Raw genomic sequence first — 16304 nt, 5'->3', positions numbered from 1 at the left:
AGACATTTCAAACATGGTTACCAACTCCTGCATTCATGTTAATTGTTTCTTTATCGTTTGTTTTGGAATACAGGATATTTACATGAATTGATTGAATTGATTTTAATTTTATTCTAGTTTTAAAATGAGTTTATTTATTTTCAGGCCAAATAATTGACCTTATAAGAACAAACGAATTTATCTTAATGTTTAGCAATTATGCCATATTTGATTACTGTGCATAAATAAACACAATTATCAGCAATAAACATATTTATTGCTGTATATATTTTGCTTTCAATAATCATAGCATAATGTCATCTCACAAAACAAAAAATGTCTATCAACGGCACTTTGTAAATTAATCCCTGCCACTGTCAATTTCAGAGCAATTATTTGGTGTGCACAACAGAGGTGGGAAGTAACAAAGTACAAATACTTCGTTACTGTAATTAAGTAGATTTTTCTGGTATCAGTACTGAATGAACTTCACTATTTATTTTTTTGACAACTTTTTATTTTTAATCTATTTGGTGAAATGTCAATATTTTTCCTTCTCATTTTCAGCCAATCAAACGATTTTCTGTCATTGCACAGCTTTTTTAATCCACTGGTTTTATTAACGCGCATTTCTGTTTTTTTATCAAACAATTTTTTATCAAAAATATAAATAAATAAATATAAAAGAGGCGAAATTAAAACCTTTAGCACAACACACTTTAATTCATGAAGTCCTTTTTTTTACTCAGATATCATAAATAAACAAATAAATAAGTAAACATTTGTTTAACTGATGTGCTAAGTCTCAAATCAGTACCAAAACTGCCATGATGCACTCATTTGACAGGTTGACAAACGCGTTGACGCGTCGACAAACTCCTCTCCTCGAAATGAACTTAAATTCTTAGACTTAAATTCTTTTGTGATCATAAACATAAAAGAAATACATCATTCTAATCTGTAAAGGGTCTACTTTTATTTGTACACACTCATAATAACAACAAATGCTGTGCTATTGTAAAATGAAGCAAATAGACATAGTGCGCTTTCTGCCGTCTGTCTCCTCTCTTCACAGACACACAAATAAAAAACCCTAAATCTAAGTGAATATTTGCCTCACAGACATAATAAACATATGTATAGAAAGTTTGAAAACTCAACTTTTAAATAAAAAAATGACAACGAATACAAATATTCTATGATTATGTAATCCGTATGAAAGTTATAAAAGGTGCATTTTCTCCGGTATCACTTCATTAACTGTCCGTGTGGAAACAAAGCAAAGGTTTCGTTTGGTGTCCTGATAATTTACATAATTTAAAACCACAATAATACATTTTTAAACATTTACAGTAGTAAGTATTGGCAAAGTCTTTTCTTAAGTACATGTCAGAGCCCAAACTTTGAGTAAAAAAAAGTATAGTCAGTACTTCAACTTTTACCAGAGTATTTTAAAACATGAGTATCTGTACTTTTACTTAAGTGAAAGATGTGTGTAATTTTGCCACCCTGCTCTAAACATTTTAAATAATATATAAATTGTGATTATATGAGCTGGTGAGGCAGCTCCAATATATGTTAATTCTTTTTTATTAAGGCCACATTTGCATTTCATATATTTTAAATTGTGTTGAACTACTCTTAATCTCTTTAGATTGACTTAAACATGTTTTCACTGATTTACTTGACATTCTAAATGTTGCACAATCACATGGCAGCATGCTGACAGCCCTAATTGAGTTTGATACAGTTATTATTCTACCTAGTGCTCAAAATGGGAACAGTAACCCAGCACATGCCCAGTGGGGCTGGAATCATACTGCCCATTTGAGCACGGCCTGGGGCTGCCCAGGGTAATAATTTGAATTCTTTGGGGAACACCTCAACGCTATTGACTAATAAAATAAATGTTAATGTTAACAACTTAAAATCTTTGATTGCAAAAATATAGGAAACCCGCTGCAAGCCAAAGTCCTGACACTTGACTACAGTGATTGACTGATGAGTTTATATACTCTGGATTATGAGCAGATCCTTTCTTTCAGATCACCAGATATATCCTTCCAGTTCTGCTCATTTACATTTAAAATAAGTATTATTTTCAATTTCAATTTCGGAATAATGTTTCTCCACATTAACAGTTGAATATCTTATTATTCACAGTACATAATATCATAAAACGTTTCAAAAAGATCTGGATAAATCTCTGTGGACAAGGGACAAGGGCAAAAATCAATATGGGAGGCCCGTGATTGTCGGGCCCTCTGTCTGTACTGCATGTAAATCATTCATGATGCTTATGGAAATCACTGCATGGGTTTATTAACTCCTCCAGAAATTAATGTCTGCAAACACAGTTTGCCATGACATTCACAAATGGCATTTAAATCTCTATCATGCAAAGAAGAATGCAAGAGTGAACATGATCCAGAAACACTGCCAAAAAAAAAAGCCAAAGCAAATTAAATATGTGCACAAAGTGGAAATCTGTTTTTGTGGTCAGATGAATCAAAATTTTTATCTCTACTTTGAAACCATGGACACGGAGTCCTTCAGACTAAAGAGGAGAGGGACCATCTAACTTATCAGTGCTCAGTTCAAAACGCCCTATCTCTGATTATATGTGAGTGCATTAGTTCCTGTGGAATGTTCAGCTTGCAGAGCAGCAAATGCTTCTATCCAGAAAAATGGCCCTTACAGGGAAGGCTTTGCATACATGAGCAAGGCAATACTAACTGAATGCTGCATCTATTACAATAGCATTATTAAAGAGTGCGAGTGGTGAACTTCCCTGCATGCAGTATACAACTTGCAACATTTTAAAAACAATTAGCATATCATTAATAAATATACAACAAAGGACACCCAGAACTGTTGAGCAACTGGAATCCTGTATCAGACACATATGGGACAACATTCCTTTCCCAAAACTGATCTCCTCAATTCCCAAATGGATACAGATTGAAGATATGATGCAACCCAGTGGTAAACATGAACCTGTCACAACTTTTTTGAGATTTGCTGCAGCCATCAAATTCTAAATTATCTTATTTTTTACTTAAATTGGTATATATTCTCAGTTTAAACATTGGATTTTTTTTTTGTTCGTTTATTGTGAATGAAATATAGATATATGAGTTTTGCAAATCATTGCATTCTGTTTTTATTTACATTTTACATGTTGTCCCAGCTTTTTATGGAATTTGAGTTGCACCTTTAAAAGAAGATTTTAAGAGCATAAATACAGCGGACATACCATAAATTGTAAACAAATGAATTTGAAGGTTATACTGGAATGCTCATCAGTCAATCATGGTGTTTAAGTGTCGTGACTTTGGCTTGCATGGGGATTCCTACAATATACTTTTGCAACCAAACTTTTTTAACATTAAGATTTAGTTCATTAGTAATTATTAGTAAGTAAAAGCTGACTTTCTATGTCATCTATAATATTTAATCATAGAATTGGTCTCAAAATGTCACAAAACTCTTTAATGTTCAATAGAGCAGGTGTGTTTCCCAAAGAGTCTAAATCATTAACCTGGGCTGCCTGGTTTCAAAAAAATTTCTAGACAAACTATATCACAAAAACATGGGAAAACAAAAAGCAAAAAACACTACATGTTGTCATACACATTGTCTCAACTTTTATTTTTAGTATTGGTGTTGTTATGCAGGTCTCTGCCATTCTATCAAATGTTGCTATTTTTTTCGGCTGATCTATTTGATTTCTGGTTGTTAGTTTACTGAAGTGAACATTTAGAGCTATTAACTATTTAGAAAGTCAATTAAACAGGGCACACCTGGGCAACAAGAAGTACCTGTCAGTCACATGTTTGAAAAATTTTGATTATTAAAATTGTTGAGTTGATAGAAAAGGTATGGTGTTTGTATGTTCTAAGTTCTTTAACACATCTGGATGTAAATACCTAGAAATGAAAGCTGGACTCGCTATCGTCTCATAATCTTTTGGCCCCGAACTCAAAAGATTTTAGCGTAAAACAAAAACAAAAGAATTGGTCTTGATCTTGCAATACTTTTAGAGGGGACCATAAGTGTGACATTGTCCTGCCCTGCCAAAATCTATGGTCACCATCCGTTTGCTGGGTGTAAAACACAACCATCCATCTAAACATTTGTTTTCCATCATAGCTTCAGGGTTTCACAATACATTTGCTAAAGAAAGAAATATAATAATGAAAAAAGGTCTGTGCCTTTTGACGAAGCATACTCAAATACATATGCTCTCAATCATTGACAACTGTTTAATATAAGCTATTGTCCAACATTTTACCACCCCGTAACGTTCAGACTTCACAAACTAACGCTGTTCCAAACTGGCTACTCTGAATCATTTGGAGCTCTTTTCCTGTAACTTTTTTAGCATTTTCTGAGACATTACAGCATCAAATTTACCTTAATTTAGAGGTTCGACAAGCTGTAATAAATGCAGGGAAGTAATCAATTCTTTTTCTTTAAAATATAATTACCATGGTTGACTAGCAGTAAGTTGCCAAATTATTTGGTATTACATTTATTTGTCTAATAAGTAATAGTAATAATAACTCTGTGTGATTAACTCAAAAGCAACAATTGGCACATACTGTTTTTAGATGTGCTGGTTTTACCTCAGATGAGCTCAAATAGAAAGATTCTGAAAAAAAAACAGCCCATGTGGAAAATTCTTTTGGTCTAAATCATGGCATCATGTGTGAATCATGGAAAAGAAGAAGTCCGTGAGAGCTGGCATGCCAGCTTATGTTGTTTTTTATTTATTTATTTATTTTTATCATCAGTACTGTGTTGAATGACACTACGATGGAAATAGAATTAGAATAGAAAAAGAGCTAATGACCAATGAGTCTAATGACTCCAACCCTAGTGTTTACACCTATATAACATGTAAAACAACACCTGTGTTGTTAAAAACTTAAACTTGAAATAACCCTATGTATAAAGATTCAATTCTAACTGTCTACATGTGATTAAGACAAAGCCAGCTTCCAAGGATAGAATGGGAGCTCAAACAGCACATTTACTGTCATACACCAGTAGACTTATTTTATTTGAAAGGCAGAAAAAGGTGTTAACAATTGGCTGTTTTATGGAAAATATTGGCCATGGGGATGAAGATAAGCAAAAGATCTTATGTATGTAAAATATACACTTCCTAAACACTTTGTTAGAAACACCTGTACACGTTCTCATTCATGCAATCATCCAATTAGCCAAGTGAGTGGCAGCAACACAGTGCAGAAACATTAAGTTTAAATGAAATGTTCACATCAAAAGGAGTAAAATTTTGATCTTGGTCACTTGAACCATCACATGGTGCTTGGTAGCAGATTGGCTGGTTTGAATATTTTAGTAACTGCTGATCTTCTCCTCTATTTTCACACAACAGTCTGTAGCGTTTACACAGAAGGGTGTGAAAAACATCAAGTGAATGGTAGTTTTGCGGGTGGAAATATCATGGCAACACAGCAAAACTTGAGGTAAATAAGCTACAACAGTAGAAGACCACATAAGGATAACACTCCTCTTAGCCAAGAAGAAGAATCAAATGCTACAATGGACGCAGTTTCATCAACACAGTATAAACAGTTGAAAAAGTCCAGGCAACTCTGACTAACTTTGGACAGACTTAATGTTTTAACAATAAGGTTTAAAACTTGCTCCTTACATAACCTGCTCTTTGCAAACAGACAACCAAGGCAAGTCTAGAAATTATATAAAAGCAAGTCATTTTGGAGTAATGAAGTTTAGCTTTCTTAAAGAATTAAGTGATTTATTAAAGAAATTTGCAGTGCAACCTCGAACAAAAAATCGTGAGGTGTTGTCTCTCTGCTTTTGGTGGTTCCTTCTCAAAGCGGAATTGTACATGTACTGTATTGTAAACGCTACAAAAATTTGTTAATTACTTGTCATAGATGTTTTATTTTTGTCCGGTTCCAAAAGAAAAGTCGCGAACTATCGAGGTCACGAGTGTCAAGATCATGAGTATTGCGGTTCCACTGTATTGTCTGTTTTCTAAAACTCAGCCAGTTTTTCTAAATAAACAGATATTGTAACTGTTTTTACATCATTTAATTCCTTCAACTAAATAACAAGTTAGAAATTTACAATTACTTGCATTTAGTCCCAGCCATTTTCTTAACAGAGTTTCTTTGTTCCTACTCAATTACCAACAGTAGGAAATTAAACTCCTTTTTACCATGCATAGAGAATTAGATAATGTTAGATTCTCTGATAAATGTAGACTTTATAAGGCATGAGGGAGTTCTCTGTAGAGTATGCTCCTCTAGGATGAGAATGTTACGACTTTGGCTGCAGCAGAATTTATGCCCTTTAAGGTCCCCTGAGTCAAGCTAACTGGAACCTTTATTTGTAAAACACATTGCTTAGTGACTGGTTATAGAAGCTGTATTTTTTTTTCTAATGCCCCTTAATTGTAAAATGGGTCACAAACATCCTATTTCTGACCAACTTTCATGTGACAAGCTTTTAAATGATCATTCAGCCACAGTGAATACGGTGAATAGCAGTGAATATGTCGTTTGTAGCAGCTTGTATTAAGAGCCCTAAAAGATGAAAAGCCTAAAAGATGAAAAGAAGAATAAAGACATCTGTACACTTAATGGCTTTGCATACAAAGGAACACATCTGAAATTTTGTTTTGATAGTATTTACATATGTCCTTATAGCACATTAAGTTTATGTGTTGCATTGTAGTATTATCTAAACACTGTTAAATCTTTGTTGATTAAATTACTGCTTTTAATTTAAACAGGTTGAACCATGATATTGATGGTAGATCATTTTGAACGTAATGAGAAATCCACATTATGTCCATGGAAACTATTCAAAAAACAGCCAGGAAGCAGTCCCCCCCTCCCGATTTCTTTTAGTCTCCCACCGGTGGTTTGTCTGTGGGAGTACTGCTGAAAGGTCGTCTTCCAGGCAAATTTCCCAACAGCACTTTCAGCCACCTCAGCAATTTCTGATTTTCATCATTTATGGAGTTGTGCTGAGAAGAGATGTCCAGTACTAAACTCCCTGAAGTTTTAAAGAGTAATTGTAAAAAGATCACGTTAAAATTTTCAATTTCTGTATTTCCAGTTCCTACCATCATTCTACTGTTGTCATGTTTGTCAAAAATACAATGTTGAATTCATAGCAATGGGTCATGGTTAATTTGCTATGAAGTTGCACAGCATTTAAAATAATTATGATAGAGTGCAGTTTTTCCTGAACTGTCTATCACCCACTCGTCTCCTGTTTCTGTTCTAAATGAAATCCCTTTAATGGCCAGAGTACTCAAATCTCTTTGTCTGAGTCTGAACATGGCCAGTGTGAACATGCAAAAAGCAGTTCACCCACAGAGGGGGGTGGGGGTTGGTGGTGGTGCTGGGTGTTGGAGCTCAAAGTGATGTCAGTGCAAAAACACTCCATGAAAAAAAAATCTATAAAGTATACATTAGTGGTGATTAATAATTGTTTATACATGTATTTTTATTTGTTATGTTGAACCAAAGAAAATACTTTATTATGTCTGTTTTCTACATTTTTTATTTACTTTATTCAATGTTAAACAATTTATTTATTTATAATTTTTTTGCCTCCTGTGTGTTAACTCAGTAACAGGATGCATCCATGAACTAGGAAAAGGCAAACTATGTAGTGGGTCTTTACTACAAATAGGGATGTTTAGATTATCTCACCACAGCAACTTGGATCAGAGAAGTGCCTTCCTCCATCCGCTTGGAGCCCCCCATTTTTGCATTCATTCCCAAGATGTCAGCCAGTGAGTCAGCAGCAGGCTGTCTGGTTCCGGGCTATCCTGGTTTTTAGACCATCCTTACTTAGGTTTATTAACTTCACCAACTCCAAGTCTAGCAGAGCAGTACAGAAAAGTGTTGTGCTGCCTCCCAGTGTTTTTTGTTCTGAAAACACTAAAACTTTCTTTTATATATATATATATATATATATATATATATATATATATATATATATATATATATATATATATATATATATATATAATATTTATTACATTGTTGGATTGTTGGTTTATAGCACAGGGAACTCACTGCCCTGTTGCACAGTGTGGATGATGATGATGATGATGATGATGATGATGGAGGGGAAAAAAGAAATTGACACTTTCATAACAATACACTATTAGGAAGCCTTGCAAGAAAGAAAAAGTTCCTGAGAACAATTTAAGCGTAACAATTGGCACATACTGTTATAATTCCTTTTCTTAAAACCTTCATGTGAAGCCATTTTTGGACTGAAAAAAAAAAAAAAAATCAGTGACGTTAAACTTGCACAACAGTGCATCGGACAGATTTGCAGGTGTTATTATCATTACAAGTTTTGCAAAGTTCCAGGAAATTACTTCGTCCACAATTTGCTGGTAGGGACACAAGAGAACACCCCCCCCCCACCACCACCACCAGACATCAGCTCTTGAGTAAGATATGGAAGAACAAGTTCTTGAGTTAGATATGGAAGCACAAGAAAATCTTTATGGTAAGTATAAGTAATTTCCAAATAGATTTACTGTACATCAGAGAGTTAGTTCATTAAAAATAAAATATTAAAATGCCTTGCAGCTTTTTTAAAAACAATGTAAAACATTTTAATAATAAACATAAAAACACATGGTTATTAATATGGATTTGGTCCACACTTCCCGGCTATTAAAGTTTACCCTTTTGGGAAGGCTTTCCACTACATTTTGAAAAATTTCAAAATGAGATTTTTTGTTCATTAATAATATCTGGCATTAATGTCAAGTGAGGTGGCCTGTCATGAATTGGGCATTCCTACTTACCCAAAAGGTGCAAGTCACTTAAGTTCTTTCACACCAACCATGGCAAACCATCTTTTCATGTCCCAGTATGACAGTACCATACAAGGGTGCTGTCATGCTCAAACATGTTTTGGCCCTTTCGTTCCAGTGTAGGGAAGTTGTAATTCTACCCCATACAAGCATATTCTAGACAAATCTGTGTCTTTAGTTTTTTTGTAACAATTCATGAAAGACCTGCATATTTGTCTGATGGTCAGGTGTCCATCCCAGGTGTCATTTACTGCATATCATTTGCATAAATATAATAAAAAACTTCATATACTTATCATTATTTATTTCACTAAATCAATCCACTTAGTATTTATTTTTTGTAATTGCCAGGGCCGAAGCACGGTCTGTATCTAATTTGTGGTTTTAATTAAAATGTGTCAGAAGCATGTGTGTGTGAAACACGGATTAACACATACTAGCAAGGTATATTAGGGACTAGCCTGCAAATTCAATTTGTTAATATTGTCTAAATTAGTGTAAAACTGTAGTTTCTACATTTTTTTAAAAGTGGATGTTTCTGAAAACACACTGAATTTATCCTTAAAAGAAGGTCTGACAATATTTATTCCTAAATGACGTATCTAGGCCTACCAGAGGCATACCAAAAGCATTAGGTATAAAACATTTCCACCTAAAATGCTGACTGTTCAAACACTTGTGGTAATTGGTTAATTTTGTAGCCCTTATAAACTTTAAACAGGCATCTGTGAACGACAGTGTTCTCTAATGGTCTTGTGGTGAGATCTACACGTTTCTAAAATGAGCTTTTAATAAATGTGTCATACTTATGTCTTAAAAAGACTTATTTCCGAAAATAGAATCAAGATAAACAGCAAGTGGTGAAGCAACTGTGGAAAAATACACTTTTTTCCATAAAGCTTTGAAATAGAACTAGGACAAAGCAAAAAACACTTTTAAACGCTATCTTTTGATTAATGACTTACAATAATTACTAATTTAGATGTTTAATGACTATAATACAAACATTTAAAACAGTTTATTCAATTGTTGTTTGTTAATATAAAGAAAAAAAGGAATACTCACTGTGTTCCTATTTACCGATTCTCTGTCTTAGGGCCTTTGTACAAGTAAACACCTATATTAATAAAATTCTTCTGATATTCATATATATAACATGTACAAACACATTTTTTGCCATATATTTAAGTCACATTTTATTATTTGTCAAGTAATGGAAAATACAAACCTACATGACAACACAATCTTATGTTCCATGTTTTACATTAGTCAGTGAATCGTGCTCTAGAAAGCATATGATACATCTCCTAACAATTCCATTAAAGCCTTGGATGTAACATATAATGGTGGAGTCAAGTGCATTTTCAACAAACTATTTCTAGAAGCTCACAGCTGTTTCTGAAAGAGTCCAATTTATGGCAACCAATTTGTAATTGCTTGGTCAGGTTTGATTAGACCCGCTTAGAAACAGACTACAGGATGTTTATTCAAAAGAAACATGAGCAATACCATACTCTCTGGACACACATATTTACAAAATTTTCAGCATTATAAAAATCTAGCCATAACTTGTAAATGGTGTAGGGTGACATTAGTCTCTTCCTAATGTTTACATAGGGCACACAGGTGAAAGAGAAACCTGAAAGGAGTTATTAGGTATGTAAGACACGTGCTCACATGAAATCACACGACATATATTTGTCATAAAACAATTTATTCCTGCTGTGTTTCTGACCTTCAAGTAATGTTAAAAGATAACTTCAGTTATTAAATGTATGCAAGATTACGTTTTGTATCTCTCGATTATCTCCATCTGTTTGAAATATTCCTTAAAATGTGCTTGTCCTTTCACAACCCGTATCTTCAGTCAGCAGTCTGCAAGATAAAAAAAATCTTAAAAGGAAAATATAATTGCTTTATATTCCTGGAGCTCTAAATAAGCGATAGCTACATAAACATGGTAACTATTTAAAGAGCTCAGACTGATTTTTTTATCACAAGATGTTATCTGTGATTGCCAAAGTGGAACCTGCTGAAGTAGTGCTTATGCTTTACCCTGGAAATGCTGTACATCCAGAACATTTGGACACACTAGTGAAACATCAAAAATGTTGGGTGTAAGATAAACATTTTTATAATTGTTTTTCTGCTATATAGAGTCCACAGTGAAATCATAGTATGTTCTTTTATTGCAGTATCCTTACCAAAATAAGGGGTTATGGGCCAGTACTGAACAGTGTGGTCTTGTCAAACAGATCTGATATGATGCTTACCAGCTCTGTAGTAGTGTTAGTGATATTACTGCAGTATTACTCTCTCTTGTGCTCTCTCGCGCCATCTCCCTCTTCCTCTCTCACTGTTGCAGATTAAGTCACATTTCTTTATTCTTGTTTTTAACTGGTTTAATCATTTAGAGCGGTTCCTTGAAAACCATGTACAATATTAGAGCTCTCCACCTTGTAAAGAAAGATAATGAAGTGAAAAATAGAAAGTCCCAGTAACATCACCAAACTATGGCTTTGAGAAAGCTTAAAGTCTTATTTTAAAAGTTTTACAAAAAAGAATTGAGGCATATTTTCCACTAAGATCTGTCTAGAGTGAAAGGCTGGGCCACATCCATTTTAGGAAAGTTCCAGATTAGCTTTTGCCAATAATTTAATCATGCCCATATGTGCTGGGATCTGCAGGGTTATGGTGAGGAAGTGGAAAAGACAGCTACTTCAATGTCTAAAAAAAAAAAAAAGACTTCTGCATACCTACAAGACAGTCCACCTTTCTAAGAAGTTACCGTGTCATTATAATTCCTATCTATTGTGATTGATTAACGTTTTCTATAACAATAACAAAAAACATTAGATACAGGTCAATTTTTAGCATTCAGACAAATATGTACCCCAGAGGGAGATGTGTTATGACACATTTCTCAGCATCCACAGCCATCATTACTACATCTGCAGTGCTGGAGGTAACATGATAGATCACTGTTTTATGTTTGCTTTGTGCTATACACTTCACTTTCTCTGTCACAGACAGAGGCAATGTTTTTGGTTTTAGATTGTTTTAGAGTAAAACACTAGCTGTGTTGTCCCCATAAAAATGATTTGAACCCAGCTGTTCAGCTGTAGATCTTACTGTTAATTCCACATTTAGTTAAAGAAAGTTAGTTATGCAAACGTTTATATTTTTGACATAAAAGCATCTGTCAAAAGATTTGCATAAACTCATGTATTCAGGTAGTAGGGCAGAGGGCAAAGGGCAGAGAGCAAATAACATTTTCCTCCAAATGTGCTATAATATCATGAGCAGCAGTTTGAAAGGAAGCTGTTGTATGAACGAGAATGTCATGTAAAGCAAGGATGAGTGAATGGAAGTGCAGATTGAATTCATTAAAAAGGTGCAAATCATAAAACCATAAGATGATCATAAATTTGAAGACTGTGGACCATAACAACACAGTTGGTATATTTACACTGGTGGTAATAAAGATGACAAGGAACAGGTGTGAGTGAGGAATGACGTGACAATGTGCAGTGGCTGTTGTGTAATGTAGCCCCTAGACTTAATCCTGATAGGAAAGAGCTGATTGATGAGTAGGAATTGACAGGTGATCAAAATGTGGAGGGGTAAAGAATGAATGAATGAATGAATGAACAATAAAAAAATCTGATTCTACAATTTCCAAATTCCTACTTAAGAAAAACGTATGCTTATTGTTATCTTACAATTCTTATAATTCTTTTTTTTTAATCTTGAAATCTTAGCTAATTGAAAAAAAGAGCCAGAATCATGCTTGAATGAAAGCAGTTACACTCACATAAGTACTGCATGTGTCTCACTTGCAACAATGATAAAGTAAGAGTTATGGCTGGTGTAAACAACCTAATCTTCATTTAATAGATGTTTCATGAATTTTATAAATACTTTTTATTATTATTATTGTTTTTATTATTATTATTGTTATTATTATTATTATTATTATTATTATTATTATTATTATTATTATTATTATTATTATTAAATTAACTGTAAAATTATAAGAGCAAATGAAACTAATAGACAATGGTTGCACCAAGATGGATGCCTGATTAATGACTCAATATTCATTTAATAAATTAAAAAGAAAAGTATGTTTTAAAATAAGAATAAAAACAAAATTCATTTGAAACAAGTAATTATATTATTGAGGCAAAGTATTTTACAGTGTACTGTATGCTTCTACAAGCAGTAGAAAGGTAACCTTTTTTACCTCACTTATGTTGAACATTGTTCACATACCATCCAGGTGTAACTGATATACTACCTGTCTCTTTAATACTTTATTAGCAATTAGACTTAAGAAAATGGTTTCCTGATGACCACATTTATTTTTACTCCAGTGACTGCTTGCATACCACAAGAAAATGTATTTTACTTCACACTGCTGCAGTGACACAAATTAGAGAGAATGTTCCCTCAAGACTGATATTTAACCTTGAAGCTATGAATTACTGTGTCAGTTGAGATATTATCTTGTTAGCCCAGGGTCAGTGTTTCAGTTAAAAGTGTGCTGTGGTGTTGTAACACCAGCAAGGGCAATAAAAAGTCTACTGTGTAACAGAGATCAAGAAAGTGAATACTACTAAATAATTAAAAAGAAAACTCTTGCAGACTTTCAGCATGTTACTATTCAAAGTAGGCACCATGTATTTAAATAATATTGAACTTTTTTTTGTATTTAACAATTTTGTAAATTTCACTTCCAATAACTCCAATTCATCTCAGCACATTATGTACTGTAATAAGCATTTAATTGTGAATTGCTTGAGGAAGTAGAATAATGGCTCAAAGAGGTGTGCAATTACCTGACATTGTTTCAATTTTAATAAACATCCAACAATCAGTTGCAGTTGCAACTGCAGACCTTTAAAGAAATTTACTATGACCTTGGTAGTGACATTGTTAATTTGACATGTGCGTGCTGATCTCCTAAACTGATTGTGTAAAGGTTCCAATTATTTAGTAATTCACAGTTTTTTCCCTGTAGGTAAGACACACGCACACACACACACACACACACACACACACACACACACACACACACACACACACACACACACACACACATGTACATAGTACATGCAAAGACAGACAGAGAGAGAGAGAGAGAGAGAGAGAGAGTGAGAGAGAGAGAGAGAGCGACAGAGAGCGACAGAGAGAGTAGCGGTATAGTATATGCTGAGATAAAGTGGAAAAAATTGGCTAATGTTGGCTTATTATTGTATTAGGGTACATGTCACTTTATGGACATTATTACATCTTAAAAAAAACTTGCACTAATCATGAACTAATAAAGCAAGGATCTTTCCTCAGACTGGAGTCATGAGTCAGTCACCTTAGCTACATGTTAACATGCTTGTTATTACACCTTCATTTACTTTTATGACTTTGTAGCGGCACATTACAAACCTACTCTCAATTACACAGGCTGTACTACATATAGTAACCAGCCCATTTAAAGAAAAAGTGAATAAGGGTTAAAACCCCAGACATTTTGTATGCGTTTGGATAAAATAGAGCTAGAGGGGTAAATTACAGGAAAAGGGGACCTAGAATCACTTGAAACTGAATCAATATTGGTAAGTTGAGGAAAAACAGCCATTAGGGTTGCACACGCCAGTGCACTGTAAGTGCCGGTCCCAAGCCCGGATAAATGGGGAGGGTTGCGTTAGGAAGGGCATCCAGCGTAAAATATGTGCCAAATCAAATATGCGGATCACGAAGAACAAGAAAATTGGTAAGTTAAGGAAAGCCTATCTCCCTCCCCGCATCCTGACCATGTTCTACAGAGGGACCTTTGAGAGCATCCTGAGCAGCTGCATTACTGCCTGGTTGGGGAACTGCACCATTTTAGATCGCAAGACCCTACAGAGGACAGCTGAGAAGATTATTGGAGTCTCTCTTCCCTCTATCACGGACATTAACACCACATGCTGCATCCACAAAGCCAATTGCATTTTGGATGACCCCACACACACCCGTCACACAACTTCTTCACTGTAACTCACACACACACACACACACACACACACACACACACACACACACACACACACACACACACACACACACACACACACACACACACACTCACTCAAATGTGTGTACACTCACTCAACTGTGTGTTACTGAGCTGCTACAAATCTGAAACTCAAACATACACTTACTCATTTCAAATCACACACATCTTCAGCACCACATTTTATATTATTTTATTATAACTCTATAACTGTTTACATGCTGTTTTGCAAATCTACTCTACTGCTGTTGTTGCTGTTTTGCACAACCTGTTGTGTTTATTTTTGTATTTATTTACAAGTACCCTCTTGTATACAGTTCTCTTTTGCACTCTGTACTGTATGACTGATTATACAGTAGGTTTACTATTTTATGTTGTGTATCTGTCTTGTGTTGTTTGTTTGTGCTGTCTTTGTCTTGCACTGTTTGCACTTGGTTGCACACAATGCACTTTATGCGGCTAGGACAACTTACTTTAGTCCTTAGCTCTGTGTTCTGTTATGTACTGTAGCTCTATGTTGGGTGATGTAACTCTATGTTGTTTTTATTCACACACTCCACTGCTATGGAATTGTCCCACTTTCAGAGATTTCAGATTATGTTTTTATAGGAACAGTATAGTATAAAATTCTGTGATTTGCATTTAAAAAGAAGACTGGGAAGTTGCTAAATGTTTTAAGTGATGACTAGACCTGAAATTAGATAACTATAAATACATTAAATGTAACGTTTAATGCATGCACAAACACCTCTATAACTACAAACCCGTTCTTGCAGCTGTATACCTTTGATAATATTATTTGCCCAACACAAGAAAATTGGCAGTAGATTAAAGTAAAATTTACAACAATTTATTTATAGTGTACACACCAGCCCTGTGTTATATAAAAAGCTTTCAATTCTAAGAAAATAAAAAATCCTGAATTCTGAAATCTCACCAAGGACACACAAGAAGCCATGAGCACCAGGGCATTATTTCCTCAATCTCCACCCTGTTTTATTTTTTTTCAAAAAGACTATAAAGTACAATTCATTCTAATAGCAAGGATATACTATAGGTGTGTAAAATCCTCTACCTGAGATAATTATAAGATATAGTTGGTATGAGATACAGTTGTAAAGTATTTACACATGAATTTCCCATTATTTGTCACTCTGGGGACAGCACTGCACATTGTGTTCTTGCCTGTGTGTAATAAAGATGAAAGGCAGAGGTACAGCTGCTGCTTAATTGATGTTCAAATGTTAATGAAATGTGAAGGTCACATTCAAACAACAGATTGCAAATGGGGGAACTATATATAAAACAAGTCTCCAAGTATTCATAGAACCCAATAAAACAACCACAGTCTGCCCATGTACCCAAAACATATTTAATTGTCTGCAAGTATACTGCTACTGGAGTACTTCCATTAATGCAAAT

Source organism: Silurus aristotelis (assembly GCF_946808225.1).
Source record: "Silurus aristotelis genome assembly, chromosome: 6".
Lineage (NCBI taxonomy): Eukaryota > Metazoa > Chordata > Actinopteri > Siluriformes > Siluridae > Silurus > Silurus aristotelis.
The sequence above is the reverse complement of the archived record's forward strand: the minus strand, read 5'-3'. Positions refer to the sequence as shown.